The sequence below is a fragment of the Pseudophryne corroboree genome, chromosome 6 (genome assembly GCF_028390025.1).
Source record: "Pseudophryne corroboree isolate aPseCor3 chromosome 6, aPseCor3.hap2, whole genome shotgun sequence".
In the NCBI taxonomy this organism is placed as follows: Eukaryota; Metazoa; Chordata; class Amphibia; order Anura; family Myobatrachidae; genus Pseudophryne; species Pseudophryne corroboree.
Window position 1 is genome coordinate 657,450,637 of NC_086449.1, and position 12,416 is coordinate 657,463,052.

Genomic DNA, 12,416 nt, shown 5'->3' on the forward strand with positions numbered 1-12,416 from the left:
ATGGACTGCCGAGTGCCGACACAGAGGTAGCTACAGCCGTGAACTACCGTACTGTGTCTGCTGCGACTGGATGATAAATAATGATATAAAAAATATATATATATCACTACTGCAGCCGGACAGGTATATATTATATAATGACGGACCTGCTGGACACTGTCAGCAGAATGAGTTTTTTATTTTATAGAATAAAAAAACACCACACAAGTCACACGACGTGTGTTTAACTTTTACAGGCAGACAGTCAATCACAATACAATATAGTATACTATACTGGTGGTCAGGTCACTGGTCAGTCACACTGGCAGTGGCACTCCTGCAGAAAAAAAGTGTGCACTGTTTAATTTTAATATGTACTCCTGGCTCCTGCTATAACCTAACTGCTCCCCAGTCTCCCCCACAATTAAGCTGTGTGAGCACAGTCAGATATTATACATAGATGATGCAGCACACTGGGCTGAGCACAGATATGGTATGTGACTGAGTCACTGTGTATCGTTTTTTCAGGCAGAGAACGGATTATATTAAATAATATAAAACTGCACTGGTGGTCACTGGTCAGTCACTAGTATAACTAACTAATACTATCAGCAAAATTCTGCACTCTCTGTCTGAGTACTCCTCCTAAGCTCCAGTAAATGAAGTGTCACTGTCTCACTCTGTCACTAGTATAACTAACTAATACTATCAGCAAAATTCTGCACTCTCTGTCTGAGTACTCCTCCTAAGCTCCAGTAAATGAAGTGTCACTGTCTCACTCTCACTCTCCTATCTATTTCTTCTCTAAACGGAGAGGACGCCAGCCACGTCCTCTCACTATCAATCTCAATGCACGTGTAAAATGGCGGCGACGCGCGGCTCCTTATATAGAATCCGAGTCTCGCGATAGAATCCGAGCCTCGCGAGAATCCGACAGCGTCATGATGACGTTCGGGCGCGCTCGGGTTAACCGAGCAAGGCGGGAAGATCCGAGTCGCTCGGATCCGTGTAAAAAATCATGAAGTTCGGGCGGGTTCGGATTCCGAGGAACCGAACCCGCTCATCTCTACTATTTACACAGCAGCTGCATATTTGGTCTCAGCTACTGTACGATAATATGTCAGTGCCTCCTTCCGGCATATGGATGCAGCATGGGATCATAACTGTTTGTCACTTTTTATTTTCAATGAATACAGTATGTTACGGTAAGTCACCAGGCATTTGGTGGCAGTCATTTAGCTGTATCTATGAAATACAGTAGGGAAGGTAATCTAATAGTGCAGAAAAAAACTTCAATAAGAGCAAAGTTTGGATTTCTTTGATGTTACATATCCCTAGTATATACAGTATAATATGCTTGAACGTCATTATTTCTTATGATTCTGTTGTTGGGGTTTCATTAATAATGATCCAGACAACAACCAGTAAAAAAATAATAAAAAAAAATGGCATAGTCAAAAATACTAAAACTTTACTTCAAATAACTTGAAATAATGATTGTTCTGTCTTAAAGTACAACAAGCAGAGATAGCTGAACGAGTCACATGTTACCATGGTTTCAGTGATCCTGTGTTTGCAAAGCAAAATGAATAAATAATTATAGGGATGCATAAATCGCTTCTCTGTCATTTCAGATTTGTCTTGGGCATAATGCTGTGTTCTAGTCAGAATGATTATACACCAGTTCCCTTAATATTTCATTTATTATCAGCATAACATCATTTTAAAATAACCTGGACTATCCTTGGTTTCCAATTTGGACCATTTTATATCCCATATGTGATTAATTAATTTTCTGTTAATGGATTGGATCAGTATATAAAACTTAATGATATATTTTTAGTATAATCTTCCTACAGATATCAAGTTTGCATAGAAGATTTCTGTATAGTTTAGAATTTTAATAGCAATGTGTATACAGTATATGTATGAATTTAAAAGTTAAAATGTATGGAATGTACTATTTACCATAATGGATATTATAAGACACAGAGGAGTTCTTTCATCATATAACAGCACAAGTCTGTTACACAATCCAAAAATACACTGGTAGGTTAATTGGATCCCAATAAAAAAAAAAAAAATTAACCCTAGCATGAATGTGGTGGTCTTCAGTTTGCTGTCTGTCGGGATCCCGTCGCACAGTATACTGGCGCCGGAATCCCAACACCCGGCATACCGACACCTTTTCTCCCTCTTGGGGGTCCACGACCCCCCCTGGTGGGAGAATAGATAGCGTGGCACACGTATGCTGGCGGTCGGGATTCCAGCACCGGTATGCTGGCCGCCGGGAGCCCGGCCGCCGGCATACCATACTACACCCCGTGAATGTGTCTGTGTACATGTGATATAGAATATAGATTGTAAGCTCCACTAGGGCAGGGACTGATGTGAATGGCTAAATATCCTCTGTAAAGTGCTGCGGAATATGTGTGCGTTATATATATAAATAACTGGTAATAAATAATAATAAGTCTGTAGTCTTAATACCTTTATATGGATCACAGTAAGATGACAGCTGATGTCTGTGATAATTTATAGTAGGAGGTGCACAATTCTCAGGTCTTCCAACAGTAAACTCTGTTCCAGTTGTGATGGCTTAATGGGCTAAGCTTAGGCAACGTGACAACTGGTACCATGGGTTCAGTTTAGAATGTTGTGAACCTAGTCTTGACATGTCCACATCTACTATTACACTCAGATGGGCGTGAAGATGAACTGATGCGCCCCAAACTGTAGATTTCTCCTGGGCTTCAATTATATCCTCCCACTTCTGGGCCCCAAAATGATGCCTAGCCCTGCCAGCTGCTTTGATAGTTCCTCACAAGTTCTAATGACCACAGACCTCACTGTTTACAAATATATTACTTGCGCTAGTCTATACTTCCATTAATGTTACTTATGTGTTATATACAGCATATAGTAAATAGCATATTATAATATTCTGTGGTTTCTCAAAATCCTAAAAAATAAATAAACTGTACAAAATTGTCACGTTATTGTACATTAATCAGACAAAATGTATCCAAGTTTTCATATTGAACACTATGATATTAATATCTTAGAACTGTAGTAGTATAATCTGAAGATAGATAACCTATATGAGATCTAACTGCATAATATAGAGTATGTGATATATGCATGAAAAGTTCAAAAATATTACTGAATGTCATTTTCTCTGATGAATCTGGAGTAGAATTAATTAAGATAAATTATGCTCTTGCTTTTTATAGCAATTAAATAATCTGGCTGTAATAAGAACAATTACAATGGCAGTACTGATGTAAAATCTACACAAATGGGTTTTGTCACTTCACTGTTCTTTGCAATATTTTAGAATTCTTCCAGCAGACACTGTTCTAGTCTTCAGGAGAAAAGCAATGTAGATAAAAATGTCTTAGCCACTTTATAATTGTTAGGGAAAGATGTTTAAATTAATCAAGTTGTCCCCTTTGCCGGGTTCCTCATTTTTCAGCCACACATTAAACATCTTCATAAAGCATCAGTCTGCATTCAGTTACACCAAATAATGTGAGAATTAGGTGTTAAACTTGGCTCTCAAGACGGGATCTTAAACATATTACATACTGTATAGGTTTATATAATCAACTAAAATTTCTGTTTACTTGGCAAAAGATTGCATATTTGTAGTTTATTTTTGATTTTATTTATTTTCTCTTACGTCCTAGAGGATGCTGGGGTCCACATTAGTACCATGGGGGGGGTATAGGCGGGTCCACCAGGAGCCATTCGCACTTTAAGAGTTTTAGAGTGTGGGCTGGCTCCTCCCTCTATGCCCCTCCCACCAGACTCAGTTTAGAAAATGTGCCCGGAGGAGCCAGTCACAGCTTGGGGTCTGAGCCACTGTCTCCGCTGACTGGACACTGAGCTCCAGAGGGGTCTAATCATTCTCCGCCACAGGGGACCGCTCGCCCCAGCAGCATGCCGCCAACCCCTTACAGAGCTGAAGAAGTGGTGAGTGAGTCACCGACCCCCCTAGCAAGCGGGGGTCGGTGTGAAGATGGCGGCAACGGGGAGGGAGAGCAGTATTAACTGCGCTCCTGTGAAGGTTCAGAGGCACATGGTGCGGCGCTGTGAGGGGCGCCCTGAGCCAGCGCTTACCCCCACACTGGTCCACAAGTCTGTCGGGATCAGTGGATCTCAGCCAGCAAGTTTTACCTCAGGCCAGTATAATCTATGAAGAGCGGGAAAACAGCACCATTAAGGGGCAGAGCTTCTCAGCAGCGTTCCAGCACCATTTTCCTGCCTGCGCAGTGCTGGATGGAAGAACAGGTCCCTCCACAGCAGCTACAACTGTCAGCTACAACTGTCAGTACACGGTACCAAAGGGCTGTAGAAGGGGAAGGGGAGGCTGTAAACCGACTGTGTTTCCTATTAAGGGACACAGTCTGCGCTGACAAGGGGTCTCCCTTTGCTGAAAGTGCTGTGTGTGGGTTGGCTCCAATCTCTGTGTCTCTCTTGCCATTCTTGGTGGGGGAAACTCTGTCTGCCCCCACGTGTGTGTGTGTGTGTGTGTGTGTGTGTGTGTGTGTGTGTGTGTGTGTGTGTGTGTGTGTGTGTGTGTGTGTGGAGTGTTTGATGGTCTCCTTTAGCTATGTCTAGGGACACTGTGTCATATGCTGCAGAGGATTTATCCTCCCTAATGATCCCATTCCATGTAATCAGGATAGCACTGGTTTAGCACAGATACCAGCAAGGGAACCAGAGTGGTTTTCCTCTATCAAATCTTGGATTTCTCAGATTTCTGACAGGGTTGCAAATAATGAATCTGCAACCAAGGTATTACAGAGCTCTATGGCAGTATGGCCTGGTTCTGGTACCACAGGACACCCTGTTATATACCCCCACAAATGTGCGCTTGTGCATGTCACACAAGACGACACGGATACCGATTCTGACAATACAGATGGGGATGGGAATGTGTTGCGGGGGTCCACATCTCTTGCAAAGGGGGTGCAATTGTTGATAGAGGCTATAAGGGATGTGTAAAATGTTAATGATACCACACCTGAGCAGGTTGAGGAGGCTTTTTTCACTGAAAATAAAAAATCCTCGCTAACCTTCCCTACGTCAAAGGAATTGAATGCTATATTTGAAAAAGCATGGGTAAACCCTGAGAAAAAATTCCAGATCCCTAAAAGGGTCCAGGTGGCATTTCCTTTCCCTGAGGAGGATAGGAAAAAAATGGGAAAACCCGCCAATTGTTGATGCCTCTCTGTCCAGACTCTTAAAGAAGGTGGTTTTACCTGTTCCAGGCCTTAAAGGAGACGGCTGATAGGAAAATTGATAACACGCTTAAATCGATGTATACTGCTTCAGGGGCCATATTACGTCCCATTATTGCTACTGCATGGATTGCAAAGGCAATAGTAAAGTGGTAGGCTACCTTACTTGAGGATTTGGATACGATGGATAGGGATGACGTTGCATTGTATTTACGCAACATACATGATTCTGCAGGTTTTATGGTAGAATCCATGAAAGGCCTGGGTTCCATGTCTGTGGGAATATCTTCCATGTCTGTTTCAGCTCGTCAGGGACTGTGGCTGCGGCGCAGGGACGTGCGGTGAGCTAAATGGCTCAGGAGCCACTGGCTAGCCCGAGCCAGATTTACATGCAATATATGAGCCAAAGTGTACATCTGGGCATTATACACAGGTGCAGCAGTATAAACTCCTAGAAATTTGCAGATTTTTGATCAGAGATGTGCGGAAAAGAAAGACAGGTGAGGCACTGCCTCACCTGCCATAGACTATTTACTCCACAGTTTTGGCTATAAAATTTATTAGAATAATACAAAGAAGATATTTCAAACATATTCTTTGTATTTTTCATATACTTTATACAGTCAAAACTCAAACGATAGTATGACAGAAAGGGCTCTGCCTCACCTGCCTCACCCCACCGCACGTCACTGGGCTGCGCCAGTGGTCGGCCGACGCAGAATCCAGAAGAAGTGTGGAGTCCCTACCCTATACAGGTCAAGCTCTCTTTGGGGAAGCTCTAGATGCGTGGATATCCACCGCTACAGCGGGTAAGTCTCCGTTTCTTCCCTCAGCAGCACCTGCTCCAAAGAAATCTTTCTCTTCATCTGCAACACAGTCCTTTCGGCCTAACAAGCCTAGAAAGGCCAGAACTTCCAATACCTTCTTTAGGGGAGGTCGGTTTATGTCCAAGAAACCTGCCGCTGCAGGTTCCCAGGAACAAAAGCCTGCTTTGGGTACGCCAAAGTCCTCCGCATGAGGGTGGACTGCATGTCCCGGTGGTGGGGCCAGTGGGAGCGAGACTCAGACACTTCAGTCTCAGGGATACAGGCTGGAATTTCAAAGTCTTCCTCCTCATCACTTTTTCAAGTCAGGCTTGCCAACTCTGTTAGAGGACAGCACTGTACTACAAGACGCTGTCCAAAAGCTGGTAGAGGCACAGGTCATTGTGTCAGTACCACCTCACATGCTGAACAATGGTTACTATTCGAACCTTTTTGTGGTACCAAAACCGGATGGTTCGGTCAGGCCCATTCTGAACCTAAAATCATTGAACCCCTTTCTAAAGGAGTTCAAGTTCAAGATGGAGTCTCTCAGGGCGGTGATATCAGGTCTGGAAGAAGGGGAATTCCTGGTATCCCTGGATATCAAGAATGCATACCTCCACATTCCGATCTGGCTGCCGCATTAGGCTGATCTCCGCTTCGCATTGCTGGACTGTCATTTCCAGGTCCAGGCACTGCCATTCGGCCTCTCCACAATACCAAGGGTGTTTACCAAGGTGATGGCGGAAATTATGATTCTCCCCCGCAAGCAGGGTGTGAACATCATTACATATCTGGACGACCTGCTGATAAAGGCATTGTCCAAGGAGAGGCTGCAGCAGTCCATTGTCCTCACAACGCAACTGCTCTAGAGTCACGGTTGGATTCTGAACCTTCCAAAGTCACATTTGGAAAAAGGACGGTGGTCAAGCCTGAAAGCCGGCCTGCCCATCAACATCCTGGAACTAAGAGCCGTCTACAACGGTCTTCTTCAGGCGGCCCCTCTTCTGAGAAATCGGGCCATTCAAGTGCAGTCGGACAACTTAACAACAGTGGCTTACATAAACCGACAAGGTGAAACGAAGAGCAGAGCGGCAATGTCAGAGGTGACAAGAATACTCCTCTGGACAGAAAAGCACACGTTAGCGCTGTCAGCCATCTTCATTCCGGGAGTAGACAACTGGGAAGCAGACTTCCTCAGCAGACACGATCTCCATCCAGGAGAGTGGGAACTCCATCCTGAGGTGTTCAAGGACATAACAGATCTTTGGGGTTTACCCCAAATAAACATGATGGCCTCTCGTCTCAACAGGAAGCTTCAACGTTATTGTTCCTGGTCGAGGGACCCATAGGCAGTGGCAGTGGATGCCCTGGTGTCTCCGTGGGTGTTCCAGTCAGTGTACGTGTTTCCACCACTCTCACTCATCCCAAGAATCCTAAAGCTCATAAGGAGAACAAGGGTTCAAGCGATCCTCATTGCCCCAGACTGGCCAAGAAGGGCTTGGTACGCGGACCTTCTGAATCTACTGCAAGAAGAGCCAAGGCCTCTTCCTCTTCGGGAGGACCTGCTGCAGCTGCTTCACCTATAAAGACTTACCGCTGATACGTTTGACGGCATGGAAGTTGAGCGCCTGATTCTTGCTCGGAAGGGCATTCCGAAGAAGGTTATTCCTACCCTCATACAGGATAGGAAAGGGGTAACGTCTAAACATTACCATCATATTTGGAAGAAATATGTCTTTTGGTGTGAGTCCAAGAAGTTTCCTATGGTGGAGTTTCAACTGGGACGTTTCCTCCTCATCCTGCAAGCAGGAGTGGATGTGGGCCTGAGTTTGCATTCTGTGAAGGTTTAGATTTTAGCCCTATCCATTTTCTTTCAGAACCAATTGGCTGCCCTCCCTGAGGTTCAGACCTTTTTGAAGGAAGTTCTGCATATCCAACCTCCCTTTGTACCACCTAGGGCGCTTTGGGACCATAACGTGGTGTTGCACTTCCTCCAGTCGGATTGGTTTGAACCTCTACAGGAGGTAGAGGTCAAAGCCCTTACTTGATCTTCCACGAAGATAGAGCTGAGCTCCGGACTCGTTAAAAGTTTCTTCCGAAGGTTGTGTCGGCATTTCATATCAACCAATCTATTGTGGTGCCAGTGGCTACTGGCTCCTCAATTGCATCAAAGTCCTTGGATGTCATAAGGGCTCTGAAGATATATGTGAAGAGAACTTCTCATTACAGAAAGTCGGACTCTCTGTTTGTCCTCTATGATCCCAACAAAATTGGGAGTCCTGCTTCTAAGCAGACTATTTCTTGCTGGATTAGGTTCACTATCCAGCACGCTTATTCTACTGCAGGGCTGCCGTGTCCAAAATCTGTTAAGGCCCACTCTACTCGTAAGGTGGGGTCTTCCTGGGTGGCTGCCCGGGATGTCTCAGCAAAGTTGGTCTGGGTCGAACACATTTGCAAAGTTTTACAAGTTCGATACTTTGACCTCTGATGATCTGAAGTTCAGTCAATCAGTTCTGCAGGAGCCTCAGCGTTCTCCCTCCCATTCTGGGAGCTTTGGTACATCCCCCATGGTACTAATGTGGACCCCAGCATCCTCTAGGACGTAAGAGAAAATAGGATTTTGGTTACCTACCGGTAAATCCTTTTCTTGTAGTCCATAGATGATGCTGGGCGCCCACCCAGCGCTTCGTTCTCCTGCAAATGTTATTTGGTTCAGTACAACTTCGTTTTAGTTGAGTACTGCATTGTTACTTGATAAGTAATGTTTCAGCTGTTGCTGAGTAGTTCAAGCTAGTTGACTGACGTGCCTTGTATGTGTGAGCTGGTATGAATCTCCCCACTATCTGCATATAATCCTTCTCTCGATGTATGTCATCTCCTCGGGCACAGTTTCTAGACTGAGTCTGGTGGGAGGGGCATAGAGGGAGGAGCCAGCCCACACTCTCAAACTCTTAAAGTGCCAATTGCTCCTGGTGGACCCATCTATACCCACCCCCCATGGTACTAATGTGGACCACAGCATCCTCTACGGACTACGAGAAAAGGATTTACCGGTAGTTAACCAAAATCCTATTTTTTTTGTTATTTATTACATTGCTGTAATCAGCTGTGATATCATAATTTTTAAATGAACATGTCACCCTATGTTAACCATACATATTATTACCACATCATACCTTCCAACTGTTGCAGGACAGTCCTGTTTTTCACGGACTGCCGTGCTGTCCCACCCGCGGTCCGCAGTGTCCCACGGTGGTGAGGGAGTAGTTTGGAGACCCTCTCTCACTTGATGTTCTGCTTAGCAGGGCGTCCTTTCACCGGCACAGAGGGACAGGGTCATGTCCAGCACCTCACAGATTGTTGTTCATGCCCCCATAGTGACAAAAACAGAGGCGTGGCTTGCAATCATAGCACTACCTGTGAGGCCACGTCCCCACCCACGAGAATACACCCCTACCTGCAAGGCCATGTCGGGCATCCAGCGCGCAAAAATGCCCCACCTGCGGGAATAAAGAAGTCGGGAAGAATGCCATATTATTTTATTTATGAGTGAATCATATTCAGCATACATAAATAAGGAATGGCCAAAGTACACTTAAAGACATCATTGAGCTTTGTTTGTATGGTCCTAGAATCTACAGCATACTGTATATGAAATGACATTCACATACAAGGCAAGAATGATTACAACTTTTTGAGGGAGTTATGGGATATAGCAAACCACTTTGGAAAGTAGTATAATGTTTAGGCATATTTGGGGATCTTGCATAAACTGGCTAAAGAGTGCCAGGAACACATTAAAGTTACGTGATAAATAAAGATAAGAAATAAGTAGCAAGCCTTGTTTTTAAAGTCACTTTATTAGCACTTTATTCATTGTGTACCATAATTGTATCTTTGTTGTACTGTACTGTCTTTATTTCGTAGTTGGACATCTTTTTAACCAATATAATGGTTATATGTCAAATATATTTTATGTGCGCCAGCATAGAGATATTCTTTTCTTCTTCTTCTTTTCATAAACTGACAAAACTAAGGGGATGATTTATCAAAGCTTGAAGAGAGATAAAGGGGTCTTTGTACTAAGCCTTGAGAGAGATAAAGTACCAGCCAATCAGCTCTTAACTGCCATGTTAGGGGGGGTGTTCGAAAAATTACAGTTAGGAGCTGATTGTTTGGTACTTTATCTATGCCCACTTTATCTCTCTCTCCAAAGCTTAGTAGTACATAGACCCCAAAGAGAAAAGAGATAAAGTACCAACCAATTAGCTCCTATCTGGCATTTTACAGGCTGTGTTTGAAAAATGACAGGAGCTGATTAGTTGATACTTTATCTAGCTCAACTTTGTCTCTCTCCAAGGTTTGATACATAACCCCCTATATGTGGTCATTTCACTCAAAGAGCAGTAGATTGGGCATCACCTAATCTAACCATATAAGATTAATGGAAGTCACTGACAACATACTGCTGCATGGGGGATTATTCTGGAACTACTCTCATTCCTGTTACTATACCACAGAGTAAATATCCACAGATGTACAAGATTTACAACTGTTTATATGGCTCTAGCCGGTATTGCATGCAATTTATGCCGTCTCTGCATTGTCATAGATCAGGAGCCAGACATTCTAAGTTGTGTTTTATTACCTATTATAGGCATACCCCTGTGTGTAATCTGTGACAGCCTAATGTTTGTATTCTCGGGCAGCAGGATTACTGGGGGCAGAAAGATATACTGAATTAATTAACAATATTTTAACAGATCTAACAAAAGTCAAAACAGTGGTTACAGTTTTTTTTGTGGTTCTATTATTGAATACATTTACAATATTTATGATTTATAGTGTCCACTCCATTAATACAGACGTTTACATTATATTATGTAAGAAATGAACTGCAATTTCATTTGCTGCCAGTGGGCGGTGTCACACTGGGGCTTTACACTTCATGTTGCTCCTAATGAAACAATTTGCTTCTAGGAGTAAAAGACAAAGCTGGCCACACAAGCATTTTAATCACTAGAGCAGTTCTTAAAATGATGTTTTGGACAAGGCTCCAAAGAGCTCAGTATAATGCTCTCCAATTGAGATCCATTATGTTTGAGCAAACCCTGTCACACACAATGCTATAAGTGTTCCTTATAAGCTGTGAAATGTAAATAGCTGTAATAAAATTTGCAGATAGAAATAGACTTGGGCGCTGATTGGATTATTCTCGGGAATATTGGCAGTCAGCACATGACAGTTATTGGCCTGTGTCTGTGATCATTTATTTACCACACTAGGGTACCCTGGTGCCTGCTGGAAGTGATCCAGCGCCCTCCTTGTGCATGGCTGCCTCTCATCCAATCTGCCCACCCACTCGAATGACCAATCTCGACTCCATGCTTGGCCAGAGCGGCATGATTGTTCCATGTGGTGCCAGCATTAATTACTGACTGCATAATAAAATGTATACACTGTAATTTGTCATTAGGAAGGTTAAAGGAGGCTGTGACACACAGCAGGGTACAGCTAAGCACCATCTCTTACCATAAATCTATTGTCTTCTTTGCTCCAGATGACTGCTGTGCAATTATATTGACTATGTTCCTTGATAATCTGATTTCTTCTTCTGCTGAGTCGTTGTGAAAACAATGGAGGCTAAACAATTCAATTTAATCCTAAGAAAGCAAACAAAGTGAAACATCTTTGAGTATTTATATTGTTTAAAATAATGTTTTAAGGTGCATAATCAGCTGCAATGTCATATATAGCTTTATATAGGAAATAAAACAATACCCAGTAGTAATAACTGATGTGGTACAGTAAGATGCTTGTTTGTTTTTCTGCACCTACAATGCCTCTTGCACTTGTCATTAGCAATCATCAAGTAGAAGAAATGAAGGATACCGGCATCAGTTACTAAGTGCAGAAATCCTATGCTCTAGGGCTGATTCTATCTAGACTCCCTATGCTCTAGGGCTGATTCTATGCAGAATCCCTATGCTCTAGGGCTGATTCTGTGCAGAAACCCTATGCTCTAGGGCTGATTCTATGCAGAAACACACTGCTCTAGGGCTGATTCTATGCAGAATCTCTATGCTCTAGGGCTGATTCTGTGCAGAAGCACACTGCTCTAGGGCTGATTCTATGCAGACTCCCTATGCTCTAGGGCTGATTCTATGCAGAATCCCTATGCTCTAGGCTGATTCTATGCAGAATCCCTATGCTCTAGGGCTGATTCTATGCAGAATCACTATGCTCTAGGGCTGATTCTATGCAGAAGAATCAGTCCTAGAGCATATGGTTTCTGCATAGAATCAGCCCTAGAGCATAGGGTTTCTGCATGGAATCAGTCCTAGAGCATAGGGATTCTGCATAGAATCAGTCCTAGAGCATAGGG

General features: G+C 43.4%; 1 protein-coding gene across 5 annotated transcripts in view; it reads left to right on the forward strand.

Moving 5' to 3' along the window:
* The window catches only part of TENM2 (teneurin transmembrane protein 2), a 1,540,328-nt gene that overhangs the window by 525,920 nt on the left and 1,001,992 nt on the right, over positions 1-12,416 (forward strand). Inside the window, exon 1 of one of the 5 annotated variants that reach the window (XM_063928225.1) lies at positions 3,824-4,308. The exons of the other annotated variants lie outside the window; for them this stretch is intronic. The gene's annotated coding sequence lies outside the window, so the exon portion shown is untranslated. Of the gene's footprint in view, positions 1-3,823; positions 4,309-12,416 lie in introns of those variants that run through there. 5 annotated transcript variants of the gene reach the window in all.